General features: G+C 37.3%; 1 protein-coding gene across 10 annotated transcripts in view; it reads right to left on the bottom strand.

Moving 5' to 3' along the window:
• WDPCP (WD repeat containing planar cell polarity effector) overlaps positions 1-12,972 on the bottom strand; it is a 727,433-nt gene that overhangs the window by 188,815 nt on the left and 525,646 nt on the right. The gene's annotated exons all lie outside the window — the stretch shown is intronic.

The following is a 12,972-nucleotide window of genomic DNA, read 5'->3' as shown; positions in this document are numbered from 1 at the left end:
ATTAAATTAGTGGTAGATTACTTTGATCCTGCCAAGTTGGTTTTATGATTTTTAAAGACAATTTTGTAAATTGTCATAGGATGTGGCCCTTATTCTTAAAGGATGACATTTCTGGGGTTTCATATAAATGCTCAGAGGTTGCTTCACTTTGGCTGAACCAGAATTAAAGCATTTCTCAGCACTGTGCAGCATCTCCATTCAGCTCTCTGTCACAGCAGAGGCTCTTTGATATAAGCTTTGTCTACTGGGTCCCCACTCTTCACACAGATTCTCCCTTTCTGGTATCTTGCACCGCAAATTCTAGAACCCTCAACATCCCTGAATTCTGAACTCTTATCTCTTGCTCTTCAGCTGAGTGACATCACTGGTCTCTGCTCTGGAAATAGCATACAGGGCTCATCTGTGTATTCTCCACTTATTGAGGATCATGGTCCTGCTGTCCTTACTGTATACTGCCTAAATACAGTTTTCTTAGATATAGTCCAGTTTTACAGTAAGCGGACAAGTCTGAGAACCAATTTGTCCACTGTGTGGAAGGGGAAGATTCCTCTTTCCCTATTTTAAATCAGTTGAACCACTATTAATTATATCATTTTCTTCTTTGTTTGAATTTAGTAAGAAACAACACTGAACTATAGGGACCAGTGAGAAGCTGACACTTTTCTGCAGGACAAGAGATTGAGTATTCCAATAAATGGGGTTCTGTAAATCATTCAGGCTAGATCAGATTGTCATGTAGGTTGTCATTCTACAAAAAGTAGTCTTACTGAAATCTTTGTATATTTTCGTAAAGAATAAAAAGAAAAGACTAGCTTTCTTTGACTTAGTTATGAGTAGTTATCAAGTCATAAATTACTAAGCTTTGGGAAACTTTCTAATCTTTATATGAGCAGTTTGGTATAATTGGAAATGGCATAGATTTTATAATCAAACATTTCTGAGTTTGAATCATGATTTTCAGTTTTCCTTATCAATTTATCAACTATAAAATAGGCATAACAATTCTACTGGTTAGGATTATTATGCAAATTGAATAATAACATACATAGCCTTGGTGTAATACAGCCATTTTGCAGTTGATTAAGAAAAGTTAATTCCTTTAATGTTTTAAGCTGTAATGATTTTGTTACTGGTAATCATAAAGCACAGCTATAAATTTAAGCAAGCATAAAAACAAGTATCTTCTACTGTTAAAAAAAAGAAAGACTTGCATTATTCGTCCTACAAGATTAAAACAATTCTTTAAATGGAAGAGCTAAAATTTTATTTTTTTTTACTTTCTTTGAAATGAGTTAAAATTGGAAAAAAATTAGGTTTTACTCTTTGAATGCTTTTACTTGGAGAGATGGACCCTAGTATACAACATTTTATAGAGTTTTATTTGATCCATTTTGGACACAAAATTGATGACATGTCGTGGTTAAAAGTAGTATTTGTGACATTTAAGGCTCTTAGTGATTAATAGTTCAAACATAATAGCACATTTCAGGGAGTTATACAGAATTAGAAAGCAGCTAGTGCCAAGTTTAACACTTATAACTGACCTTCAAAAAATATACTGAAAACTTCTGATTCCAGTTATCCATTTAAGAATATATAAGAGGATACTCTTGCTGATAACAACTAGAACAGCTCAATAAAATAATTTTTTAAATTGTTTGTTTTTTTGAAGACACTGGAGACCTACCAAGGCAGTATTTGAATGACCAAGATCCTAGACAGAAGCAAAGCCCAGAGAGGTCAGTCTGACATTTGGTGCTGCTTTTGCTTTCAAAGCATTTGCAAATTTGTAATTGGTGGCTCAGAGGCTGAGAAACTTAGCAGAAAGCAGTGTTTGAAAAGTTGACAAACCACACAGAGCTCTAGGTAAGAGCCAGGCTCCTCTGTCCTAAACTTTCTCCCAGAGTTTGCTCAGTTTCATGTCCATTGAGTCGGTGATGCTATCTAACCACCTCATCCTCTGCTGCCCTCTTCTCCTTTTATCTTCAATCTTTCCCTGCCTCAGGGTCTTATCCAATGAGATGGCTCTTTGCATCACGTGGCCAAAGTATTGGAGCTTGCTTCGGCATCAGTCCTTCCAATGAAATTCAGGGTTGATTTCCTTTGGGACTGAATGGTTTAATCTCTGTACAGTCCAAGGGACTCTGAAGAGTCTTCAACACCACAATTCAAAAGCATCAATGCTTTGGCATTCAGCCTTTATGGTCCAACTCTCACATCTGTACATGACTACTAGAAAAACCACAGCTTTGACTATATGGACCTTTGTCAGTAAAGTGATGTCTTTGTTTTTTAATATGTTGTCTAGGTTTGTCATAGCTTTCCTATCAATGAGCAAGCATCTTTAATTTCAAGACTGCAGTAACTGTCCACAGTGATTTTGGAAAGGAAAGGAGTACAACAAGAATACATATTGTCATCCTGCTTATTTAACTTATATACAGAATACATTATGCAAAATGATGCGCTGGATGATACACACACACAAGCCGGAATCAAGATTGCCAAGAGAAATAAAAACAACCTCAGATATGCAAATCAGTTCAGTTCAGTTCAATCACTCAGTCGTGTCCGACTCTTTGCGACCCCATGAATTGCAACACGCCAGGCCTCCCTCTCCATCACCAACTCCCGGAGTTTACTCAGACTCACGTCCATCGAGTCAGTGATGCCATCCAGCCATCACGTCCATCGAGTCAGTGATGCCATCCAGCCATCTCATTCTCTGTTGTCCCTTTTCCTCCTGCCCCCAATCCCTCCAAGCATCAAAGTCTTTTCCAGTGAGTCAACTCTGCATGAGGTCGCCAAAGTACTGGAATTTCAGCTTTAGCATCATTCCTTCCAAAGAAATCCCAGGGCTGATCTCCTTCAGAATGGACTGGTTGGATCTCCTTGCAGTCCAAGGGACTCTCAAGAGTCTTCTCCAACACCACAGTTCAAAAGCATCAATTCTTCGGCACTCAGCCTTCTTCACAGTCCAACTCTCACATCCATACATGACCATAGGAAAAACCATAGCCTTGACTAGATGGACCTTTGTTGGCAAAGTAATGTCTCTGCTTTAGAATATGCTATCTAGGTTGGTCATAACTTTTCTTCCAAGGAGTAAGCGTCTTTTAATTTCATGGCTGCAGTCACCATCTGCAGTGATTTTGGAGCCCCCCAAAATAAAGTCTGACACTGTTTCCACTGTTTCCCCATCTATTTCCCATGAAGTGATGGGACCAGATGCCATGATCTTCGTTTTCTGAATGTTGAGCTTTAAGCCAACTTTTTCACTCTCCTCTTTCACTTTCATCAAGAGACTTTTTAGCTCCTCTTTGCTTTCTGCCATAAGGGTGGTATCATCTGCATATCTGAGGTTATTGATATTTCTCCTGGCAATCTTGATTCTAGCTTGTGTTTCTTCCAGTCCAGCATTTCTCATGATGTACTCTGCATATAAGTTAAAAAAGCAGGGTGACAATATACAGCCTTGACGTACTCCTTTTCCTATTTGGAACCAGTCTGTTATTCCATGTCCAGTTCTAACTGCTGCTTCCTGACCTGCATACAGATTTCTCAAGAGGCAGGTCAGGTGGTCTGTTATTCCCATCTCTCTCAGAATTTTCCACAGTTTCTTGTGATCCACACAGTCAAAGGCTTTGGCATGGTCAATAAAGCAGAAATAGATGTTTCTCTGGAACTCTCTTGCTTTTTCCATGATCCAGCAGATGCTGGCAATTTGATCTCTGGTTCCTCTGCCTTTTCTAAAACCAGCTTGAACATCAGGAAGTTCATAGTTCACATATTGCTGAAGCCTGGCTTGGAGAATTTTGAGCATTACTTTACCAGCATGTGAGATGAGTGCAATTGTGTGGTAGTTTGAGCATTCTTTGGATATGCAAATGATGACAGTCTAATGGCAGAAAGTGAAGAGGTATTAAAGAGCCTCTTGATGAAGGTGAAAGAGGAGAGTGAAAAAGATGGCTTGAAACTCGACATTCAAAAAAACTAAGATTATGGCATCTGGTCCCATCACTCCATGGCAAACAGAAGCAGAAAAAGTAGAAGCAGTGACAGATTTTATTTCCTTGGGCTCCAAAATCACTGTGGACACTGACTGGTCTAAGGTTACAAAGTTAGCAGTGTCTGCTGAGGAGGTAGAGCTTTAGGCTGGGACTCCCGAAGGGCTACAGTCTTGATAAAAGTATAAAGTGGAAATACACTCTCAGACTGAAACTCAGCTCAAACAAACTCAATTCCAGAATAGATTAAAATGTAGTTTAACCTTTAACCTAACTATTATACTTGCCAGAAACAAAGTAAATTCTTTCTGGAGGAAAATAATATCATACATAGTCTCAAATTATCACTAAATTTTTAAAATCTTATGTCCAAAATTCAATTTAAAAAAAGGTAAGAGTAAATAACCCCCAAACAACAGCAACTACCAAAAGGCTTACCAAAAAGGCATTAGTCTGGAGAAAAAGAGGAAAAATACACTAATAAAAGAGAAAAACAATAAATATAGTTAATACAAAGAAGGGCAAGAATGGTTAGGTGAAAGAACATACAATAAGTCGGAGAAACAGAAAAGAAATAGCGTACTGTTTTTTATGTCATATGTCAACAAAATGATCCAATTATATATAGACTGCCTTTTCTTTTTCTTGGTTGTTTCCTTTGCTGGGCAGAAACTTTTTGGTTTGACATAGTCCTGCTTATATATTTTAGCTTTCACTGCCTTTGCTTTTGGTGTCTTACTCAAAAAAATTACTGCCAAGACCATTGTCAAAGGGCTTTTTCTCAATGTTTTCTTCTAGGAGTTTTATGATTCCAGGTATTGCATGTAACTCTGTAACCCATTTTGAGTTTTTTTTGTGAGTGGACCCAGTTCCATTCTTTTGCATGGCACCTCACTCCAGTACTCTTGCCTGGAAAATCCCATGGATGGAGGAGCCTGGTAGGCTGCAGTCCATGGTGTCGCCAAGAGTCGGACACGACTGAGCGACTTCACTTTTACTTTTCACTTTCATGCATTGGAGAAGGAAATGGCAACCCACTCCAGTGTTCTTGCCTGGAGAATCCCAGGGATGGCGGAGCCTGGTGGATTGCTGTCTATGGGGTCGCAGAGTCGGACATGACTGAAGCAACTTAGCAGCATCCACTTTTCCCATCACCATTTACTGAAGAGACTATCCTCTCCCCATTGTGTGTTTCTGGTACCCCTGTCAAAGATTAGTAAACAGTATATGCATAGGTTTACTGCTAGGCTCTCTATTCTGTTCCATTGGTCTCTATGCCTGCTTTTATAACAGTACCATTAAAATATGGAATACAATGTAACCATTAAAGTAATGATATAGATCTGTATTTATTTTATAGAAAACTGTCACTGTAACATTGTTGAATGAAAAAATTCTAGCCGTAAATAAAATGTTTAATATAGAGACTTACATAGAGAAATACTTTAAAGGATGTTCATTTCTGCATAAGAAAATTCCAAGTGATTTTTTTTACTTTTTGTTCTTTATATTTTATGGTATTATTTTTTATTATTATTTAGTCCTATAATCAAAAATTTTATTTTCATCTGAGGGCTTCCTGAATCAATGATTTTGCTTACAAAGTATATTATCCTATATATTCATAAATTTGGGTCCTGTTTCAGGTTATTATTTCTTGCAACTGGCATGTAAAAGTCATCTCTTACTAGTAACAACACATGATATCTCTTTAGTACTTCCTAGTTTACAGAGTACTTTCAATACAATATCTTCACAGAGACTCAAAAACAATCTCAAAATGGATTTAAAACCTAAATATGACACCAGATACTATAAAACTCTTAGAGGAAAACACAGGCAAAATACTCTTGTGTAAATTGTGGCAATATTTTTTGGATCCATCTCGTAAAGTGAAGAAAACAAAAGCAAAAATAAACAAGTGGGACCTAATTAAATTTAAAAATCTTTGCACAGGAAAGAAAACCATTCACAAAATAAAAAAGCAACCTAGTAAATGGAGAAAATATTTGCAAATGATATGACCAGTAAGGGGTTAATATTCATATATCCCCTTGATCATAGCCTTGTTGTGGTGATGGGGCTTGCATAATTCAGTGACACTATGAGCCATGCTGTGCGGGGCCATCCAAGTCAAACAGGTCATGATGTTCTGATAAAATGTGTCCACTGGAGGAGGAAATGGCAATCCATTCCAGTATTCTTGCCATGAGAACCCCATTAACAGTATGAAAGGCAAAAAGATAAGACTCCTGAAGATGAGTACCCCCAGTTGGAAGGTGTCCAGTATGGTACTGGGGAAGGGCAGAGGGCAAATACTAACATAGCTCCAGAAAGAATGAAAGAGCTGGGCCAAACCAGAAATGATGCTCAGTTGTGGATATGTCTGCTGGTGAAAGTAAAGTCTGATGCTGTACAAAACAATATTGCATAGGAACCTGGAATGTTAGGTCCATGAATCAAGGTAAATTGGATGTGGCCAAGCAGGAGATGACAAGAGTGAACATTGACATTTTAGGAATCAGTGAACTAAAATGGACAGGAGTGGGCAAATTTAATTCACATAAACATTATGTCTATTACTGTGGGCAAGAATCCATTGGAAGAAATGGAGTAGCCCTCATAGTTAACAAGAGTCTGAAATGCAGTACTTGGGTGAAATCTCAAAATGGAGAGAATGATCTCTGTTCGTTGCCAAGGCAAACCTTATTCAATATCACAGTAATCCAAGTCTCTGCCCCAGTCACTGATGCCAAAAAGCTGAAGCTGACAGTTCTATGAAGATCTATAAGAACTTCTAGAACTAATTAAAACAAAAAAAAGATGGCCTTTACATCATAGGGGATTGGAATGCAAAATTAGGAAGTCAAGAGATATCCAGAGTAATAGGCCAATTTGGCGTTGGAGTACAAAATGAAGTAGGGCAAAGGCTTACAGAGTTGTCAAGGGAACAGGCTGGTCATAGCAAACATCCTTTCCCAGTAACCCAAGAGATACTTTACACATGGACATCACTGCTGCTAAGTCACTTCAGTCATGTCCGACTCTGTGTGACCCCATAGACAGAAGCCCACCAGGCTCCCCCGTCCCTGGGATCCTCCAGGCATTAACACTGGAGTGGGTTGTCATTTCCTTCTCCAATGCACGAAAGTGAAAAGTGAAAGGGAAGTCGTCGCTCAGTCGTGTCCAACTCTTAGCGACCCCATGGACTACAGCCTATCAGGCTCCTCTATCCACAGATTTTCCAGGCTAGAGTACTGGAGTGGGGTGCCATTGCCTTCTCCAGGACATCACTAGACGGTCAATATCAAAGTCAGATTGATTATGTTCTTTGCAGCCGAAGACGGAGAAGCTCTATACAGTCAGCAAAAACAATACCTGGAGCTGACCGTGGCTCAGATCATGAGTTCCTTATTGTAAAATTCAGGCTCAAGCTGAAGAAAGTAGGGAAAAAACATAGGCTACTCAGTAATGACCTAAATAAAATCTCTTATATTATACAGTGAAAGTAACAGATTCAACAGATAAGATGTGGTAGACAGAGTGCTTGAAGAACTATGGACAGAGGTTCATAACATTGTACAGGAGACGACCCAAAGGAAAACATCCCAAAGGGAAAAAAAATGCAAGAAGGCAAACTGATTGTCTGAGGAGGTTTTTTAATAAATGCTGAAGTTTTTATTATAAATAAAAGGTTTTTTTAAATATAAATAAAAGCTGAAGAATGAAGAGAAGCAAAAGGCAAGTGAGAAAGGGAAATATATACCCAACTAAATGTGGAGTTCCAGAGAATATTGAGGAGAGATAAAAAGGCCTTCTTACATGAACAATGCAAAGGAATAGAGGAAAAAAACACAATGGAAAAGACTAGAGACCTCTTCAGGAAGACTAGAGATATCAACAGAACATTTCATGCAAGGCTGGGCATGATAAAGGATAGAAATGGTAAGGATCTAACAGAAGCAGGAGAGATTAAGAGAGGTGGGAAGCATACACAGAAGAACAAAAGAAGTCTTAATGACCCAGATAATTACAGTGGTGTGGTCACTCACCTAGAGCCAGACATCCTGGAGTGTGAAGTCAAGGGGGCCTTAGAAAGCATTACTGCAAACAAAGGTAGTGGAAGTGACAGAATTCCAGCTGAGCTATTTCAAATCCTAAAGATGATGCTGTTAAAGTGTTGTACTCAATATGTGATGAAATTTGGAAAACTTAGCAGTGACCACAAGACTGGAAAAGATTAGTTTTAATTTTAATCCCACAGAAGGGCAATACCAAAGAATGTTCAAATACTATACAATTATACTCATTTCACATGTTAGCAAAGTTAGCTCAAAATCCTTCAAGCTTGCATTCAGCAGCACATGTACCAAGAACTTCTAGATGTAGAAGTTGGGTGTCAAAGAGCCAGAAGAACCAGAGATCAAATTGGCAACATTTGCTGGAACATGGAGAAAACAATGGAATTCCAGAGCCTCACTGACTACATTAAAGCCTTTGACTATGTGGATCACAGCAAATTGTGGAAAATTCTTAAAGGGATGAATTTAGACTACCTAAAACTACCAAACCACCTTACATGTCTCCTGAGAAACTTGTATATGGGTCTGGAAGCAACAGTAAGAACCAGATATGGAACAACTGAGTGGTTGCAAATTGGGAAAGGAGTACCTCAAAGCTGTATATTGTCACCCTATTTATATAACTTATATGCAGAGTACATCATGTGAAATGCCAAGGTAGGTGAATCACAAGCTGGAATCTAGACTGGTGGAAGAAATATGAACAGCCTTATATCTTTAGATGATAGCACTCTAATGGCAGAAAGGAAGGAGGAACTAAAGAGCTTCTTGATGAAGGTAAAACAGGAGAGTGAAAAAGCTGGCTTAAAAATCAATAGTAAAAAACTGAGATCATAGCATCCAGTCCCATCACTTCATGGCAAACAGAAGGGGAAAAAGTGGAAGCAGTGACAGATTTTATGTTCTTAGGCTCCAAAATCCCTGTGGATGGTGACTGCAGTCATGAAACCGAAAGACATTCCCTCTTTGGAAGGAAAACTGTAACAAGCCTAAACAGCATATTAAAAAGCAGAGACATCACTTTGTCAACAAAGGTCTGTATAGTCAAAGCTATGTTTTTTCCAGTGTTGTGTATGGATGTGAGAGTTGGACCTTTATGAAGGCTGAACACCAAAGAACTGATGTTTTCGAATTGTAGTGCTACAGAAGACTCTTGAGGGACTGCAAGGAGATCAAACCAGTCAACCTTAAAGTAAATCAACTCCGAATACTCATTGGAAAGACTGATACTGAAGCTGAAGCTCCAATACTTTGGCCACCTGATGGGAAAAGTGGACTGACTGGAAAAGATCCCGATGCTGCGAAAGACTGAAGGCCTATGAAGTAAGGAGTGGCAGAGGACGAGATGGTTAGGTAGCATCATTGACTCAATGGACATGAAATTGAGCAAACTCTGGGAGATAGTGGAGGACACAGGAGCCTGTTGGGCTGCAGTCCATGGGGTCACAAAGAGTCAGACGCAACTTTGCGACTGACTGACAGCAACATTCATTATTTTTAAAAAGCTCCTATGACTTATCAAACCCCCGCCCCCAAATCTCGATTACAAAATAAGCAGAAGAATTGAATAGACAATTACTTCAAAAAGTATATGCAGATGGCCAACAGGCACATGAAAGGATTCTCAGCATCACTAATCATCAGGGCAATGCAAATCAAAACCACAATGAGATATCTCCTCACACCAGTCAGAATGGCTATCATTAAGAAGAACACAACAAATGTTGGTGAGGATGTAGAGAAACAGGAACCATCATACACTGTTGGTGAGAATGTAAATTGGTGCAATTACTGTGGAAAACAATATGGGGTTTCCTCAAAAAACTAAAAATAGTGCTACTAGCAATTCCACTCCTAGATATATATCCAAAAAACAAAACCCACTAATTTGTAAAAATACATGCACTTCAATGTTTATAGCAGCATTATTTACAATTACCAAGGTATTAGATAAATAAATAAATGTATAACACATCTTCATATATATATATATAAATATATATAAAAGCATATCACTCAACCATAAATAAGAATGAAATTTTGCCACTTGAAACACTATGGGTGGACTTGGAGGGCATCATGCTAAGTAAAATAAGTCAGAGGAAGACAAATACTGTATGATATCTAAAAACTACAGCAAACTAGTGAATATAACAAAAGAAGCAGACTTAAGGAACAAACTAGTGGCTACCACTTCGAAGAGGGAAGCAGGAGGGGCAGAGAGAAGCAGGTGGTTATTATGGGATTACATGAAATCATCTGTGTGAAACTTAAAAATTGTAAAGTATTACAGAATTCAAAACTTCTTTTATTCAATTAAAAAAATCCAACGTATTGATAGGTACTATATTATTATCATCATTTACACATAAAACTCAAAAGTTACAGACTTTGAAGACAACTTATGACCCAAATCCCATGTATCTACCATCACACCTTCCCATTACTCCCTTCCTTAACATGATCTGGATATAACAAAGAGTAGAGTATACTTCCCAGAAGTGAAAGAAAGCTGATGTAGCTGAGAGGTGAGAGTAGAGGGGCTGTAGATGCCACTTCAAGGAGTTAGAATTTATCCCAAAGGCAATGAGAAGATGCTAAAAGGTTTTAAATATGGAGGAATGAAATTATAAATTATGATTGTTTTGACCAGGGGTCTGCAAACATATTTTGTAAAGCACCAGAGAGTAAATATTTTAGGCTCTACAAGCCAGATAGTCTCCTGCAACCACTCAACTCTGCCACTGTAAAGCAGTCATACACATTACATAACTAAGTCTGGCTATGTTTCAATACCACTTCATTTATGGATATGAAAATCTGAATTCGAATATCATGTATTTTAAATATCATACATTTTAAAGTATATTGACACTTTTTCTTTTTTTTTTTTTAAATGATTTAAAACTGTAAAAAGCCATTTGGGTGCTAAATTTGCTTGGTAGGCCATAGTTTGCTGACCTCTAATGTAGAAGATGATCACTAAGGCTATGTGTAAAGTAGACCAAGAGGTCCTTTTTGGCTCATTTCATCAGGTCTAGTACCTACATACTTACTTTTTAATATTCAAGGTCTGCTCTATCATGCTATATATGTCTTTTATCTCTCTACCACCAACAGATATGCTAATGCAAAAAGAATATTCTCAGGTTAAACATTACATTTTATTTGTGACCCTTTTGTGTTCAATGTAGTCATATTTTTATTCTTTAAGGATGAGATATCTTAGGGGTAGAAGGTAATTTATAGGTAAGAATAGTACTATTTATTTTATAAATTTTTAAATCCAAAGAGGTAATAATTCGTAGTATATAGGCTAGATCATAATTTAAATAGTAATAATTGATTAGAAAACATGATAAATTCTTTAGACAATTTTAAAGTGGAGCATCAAATGTATAGGGTAGATTCATAAGCTTAAATGGAACTTTAAGGCCTTAATGCTCTCTTAAGGCTTTTAATGCTCCTTAAAGGCAGACCTTGGGCTATAAATAAAAAGTTACATACGAAGAATAAGGATGTAGCATTTTGATTGTTCACTTTTACAATAAAAAGGAAAGCAAAAGTATCTCTCTCATTTCCTTATTTTAGATTTTTACCTTTTACTAGTAAAAATCCTCATGGGTTAAGGTTAGCCTATTAGTAGGAAGTCTGTTTGGCTTTAAACTAACATGGAAAAAAAATAAAATAAACTAACATGGAGACTTTATATTGTTACTGCCTAGAAAGTGAAAGTGAAAGTGAAGTTGCTCAGTAGCATCTGACTTTTTGTGATCTCATGGACTGTAGTAGCCCACCAGGCTCCTCCATCCATGGGATTCTCCAGGCAAGAGTACTGGAGTGGGGTGCCATTTCCTTCTCCAGAACTGAGACTAAATGCTGAAACGGATATGATTTGAAAAGAAGTTTGTAAGATGGCTTTGATGAGTATGAGTGTGTGCTCTCTCGTGTCTGACACTTTGCGTCCCTGTGGACTTGCAGCCCACCAGGCTTTGATGATTATGTACTGGTTAATATAATAGTTAATGTAGCATAAATTATAGAACAGTATAATAATACATTGGGAAAGAAAGTTTATCAGACACTAAACATATAAATATTCATCTCTTTAGTTATTATTTTGGCTAGAAAGAAGCTTGGGACTACAGACATAAAAAAATAAGGAAATAGGAAGAAAATCTACCTTTATTGCTGAGTAGTGGCAGAGGTGAGGAGGAAATAAAGTGACAAAGTCACTTGGGTCAGAAAAATCTAAGAAGTGTTATAATTTCTGACACTGTGATGTATTAATGCATAGACTAATAATAAAATGTTCCCTTAATATACTAATATGCCTGATCAATGTGACCTAACAAAATACAGACAACCAACAAATAACAAAAAGTTCATACATTTGAAGTAATTAGAGAGATTTTTTTCCGTGATCAATGAGTGCACAAAGCACAGTTTAATTGAATGATATGAAATTAGAATTTAAACAGCAAACTCATTTCAAAGACAAGATAAACTAATATCACGAACCCATATTAACATCTAAAGCATCAAAGCTTACAGTATAAAACGTCTTCACTATACAGAAGATTCAGATAAAAGAGCCTTCTTGAAGTTTTTGTTGTTTTCAAGATTTTTTGACAGCAATGAAATTTCTATGGAGCAGGATGTGCTGAAAATCAGGAACACCACCTTTGTTTATCTGATCTCATTGTGGCAAAACATCTTATAAAATAAGAACCTAATACAGAGCACAAAGATGTGTAAGAAACTAGTCTATTTTACTGTTCCGTAACTAATAAGTTGAGGATTAAAGCTTATTTGAACTGTTTGAACTTATATTCTCTTTGGATCTACTTTGCACTGTGGTCACTTTAAAAATACAAGTGAGA

The sequence above is a fragment of the Ovis aries genome, chromosome 3, assembly GCF_016772045.2.
Source record: "Ovis aries strain OAR_USU_Benz2616 breed Rambouillet chromosome 3, ARS-UI_Ramb_v3.0, whole genome shotgun sequence".
Lineage (NCBI taxonomy): Eukaryota > Metazoa > Chordata > Mammalia > Artiodactyla > Bovidae > Ovis > Ovis aries.
The sequence above is the reverse complement of the archived record's forward strand: the minus strand, read 5'-3'. Positions and strand labels throughout refer to the sequence as shown.